Source organism: Phodopus roborovskii, unplaced genomic scaffold, assembly GCF_943737965.1.
Source record: "Phodopus roborovskii unplaced genomic scaffold, PHOROB, whole genome shotgun sequence".
Classification (NCBI taxonomy): Eukaryota; Metazoa; Chordata; class Mammalia; order Rodentia; family Cricetidae; genus Phodopus; species Phodopus roborovskii.
In genome coordinates, this window is record NW_026125052.1 from 23,688,730 (window position 1) to 23,691,549 (window position 2,820).

General features: G+C 46.6%; 1 non-coding gene across 1 annotated transcript; it reads right to left on the reverse strand.

Annotated features, from left to right (window-relative positions):
- Nucleotides 1-227: 227 nt before the first annotated feature.
- Trnaa-agc (transfer RNA alanine (anticodon AGC)) lies at nt 228-289 on the reverse strand. The gene has a single exon. It is a non-coding gene; the product is annotated as a tRNA-Ala (tRNA).
- Nucleotides 290-2,820: the final 2,531 nt, after the last annotated feature.

Sequence of the window (2,820 nt, forward strand, 5' to 3'; positions counted from 1 at the left end):
GTGACAGTGTGTGAGTGTGTGTGTGTGTGCAGGTCCAGGTGGGCTCATGATTGCCATCTGTAATCATGACATAGGAAATTACCAGTTTGTTAAAGTAACTGTAAATCCAAGACTCTGTGTGTGTGTGTGTGTGTGTGTGTGTGTGTGTGTGTGTGTGTGAGAGAGAGAGAGAGAGAGAGAGAGAGAGAGAGAGAGAGACAGACAGACAGACAGACAGAGACAGAGTATGTTCTGGGGATTGAACCCAGGGCCTCATGCATGCTAGGCAAGTGCTCTACCACTGAGCTACATCTCCAGTCCCCTCTATACTTTCTGTTTTCAGACAGGCTCTAAATAGCCCAAGCAGATCAGCCCTCTGCCTCTGCCCCCTAAGTGACGCAGATAGTTTGCCTGTATTATAAACGTATTTCAGTTCCATTTGTAGGGGGGAGCAGGGGTACCGTTTCTACTATAGCATACATGTGGAGACCAGAGGGCATGTCTTCTCTGTAGTCTTCCTTCTCCCCCACACGTGGGTCCTGGGGATTCAGTTCAGGCCATCAGCGTTGGTTACAAGTGCTCTAACCTGCTGGCCCATCTCAGCCCCAGTACAAACTCAATTTTAAGGGTTTGCACTTGGTCTCAGGCAGAAGGAGCAGTCTGGGCAGAGTGCACTTTCTGTATCCATGTGTTTCCCATTACAGAACTGGGGTCTCTGAGGAAGACAGGCTGTTGTGCATATATGTTCATCCCTCTGTGTCATGGGCTCCACATCTGGTGGTTCAAGTAAAAAAAAAAAAAAAAAAAAAAAAAGTGCATTGATTGATAAGAAACTCAATGAACTCCTGGGGATGAAATCTTTTATAAGTTGCCCATGGAGGGGCTTCAAGGTCGAGGACACCAGTGTGCACGGCAGAAATGCTTCTGTTTTGTGGCAGGATGGCATAGTGCCTGGGGATTTGTGAGCTAGTTCCTGTAGCATGGTTTTATTAGGCTGCCATAACTTTCTGGGAGAGGAAGAAAGAGTATCTTCAGTTATGTGGAATGAAGAAATTGAAGAGAATGGCCAAAGCTTCCCTATTGTGTCTGTGTCTATCCCTCCCTAAGCACATGGGTGGGATAGCCATGTTGAGACCTGGTGTAATAACAGCCATGCTTCTATATGACCAGAGGGCTCCATCTGATTACATGTGTCAGGTTTACAGACCCTGTGGCATGTGCCTGTAGCACCAGTATCTCAGGGCGTTGAGACAGTGGATTGCATCTGCCCAGGGATGTGAAACCAGCTCTCATGTAAGACCCTGTCTCAAGAAACGACAAATTTAGCTGGGCATAACACTGGAGAGGCAGACACAGGATTCTCAGGTCTGTGGGCCAATTTAGGCAACTGGCCAGGCTTTGGGGTTCAGTGAAGGACTCTTTATCAAAAAATTAGGTGGAGAGAATTTGAGGAGGACATTCAACATCTTCCTCTAGACTGTTTTCTCTCTCCCTCTCTCTCTCTCTCTCTCTCTCTCTCTCTCACACACACACACACACACACACACACAAGAACACACTCATGTATACATGAACACATACAATAAGATGGACATACACAGAGGTAGATACTTTACCTCCACCATTGGCCTTCACATACACATATGGACACACATGAACACGCTCACATACATATGAGCACACACACAATAAGATAGACAGTGACAGAGGAAGATACCTCATGTCCATCATTGGCCTTCACATGCACACATGTGCATGTGACCCCCATGTGCACACACATATGAACACATTCATATATATATATATATATATATATATATATATATATGAATGCACACACACACACAATAAGGTTGATAGTGTCAGAGGAAAACATCTCATGTCCATAACTGGCCTGGCATGCAACACCCCCACACACACACGCACACAGATTTTGGTTTTGTTTTGTAACCAAGTTAGAATCTCTTCATCATGGAGATGTCTCCAGCATCTCATTGTGGGCTGACGACAGTAGCGTCCTCCAAAGACCTTTGCCAGTCTGTGGAGAAGCCATCATGCCAACAGCAGCCACTACCCCATGAGAGAGGGAAAGGTTTTCGCCTCTCACCTTGCTGTGCTGCTCTGCACTCTGTGGCTGACGGTAAATACCCCGAGATAAACAACTCCAGCTGCTGCTGTCTTCAGGGGGATGTGCACTTCTGAGATAAGACCAGCCACCCCTGTTTTACGATACTAATTGCTGAGAACAGGATGTTCACTCACAAACATCACCCTGACCCTCCCAGCCTCCTGCGCTGATTAAAAATGAAGCCCTTTGCTTATGAACCTACCCCTTGCAGAACTGAAACGCTGGGAATCACATCCCCCCCCCCCGGGGGGGGGTCTTATTTCCAGGAGGTATGGCTCACCGCAGCAGGCCGCCATGTGGCTTAAACAAATAATGCAAAAATCCCCAACACCCCAACAAAGAGACCGCTCCCTTTATAGGACAGCTTTTTATTTTAGTTTAGATTATTATATCATGCTCTATTTTTCATCCCACTAATAAATTTTGGCTCCTCCCCCCCTTAATTCTAATACCTTCTGTGGTACAGGGAAGTAAGTCTGAACTGTAAGCGTCTCTTGACCTAACTACTTATTAAAAACACTAATATGCTTGACGGCTTTGATGTCTGCCGCACAACAAAGGGAGAGAGTTAGTCTGGGCCACTGTAATCCATGATTTGTCACTAAGTTATGACACCCAGCAGAGCCGTGTGACAGTGCAAATCAATCACCCCGCGAGCTCTGCGGGGCCTTCCCTGCCTCCCCGCAGAGCCTCTGCAGTTTAATTAGCTTTCT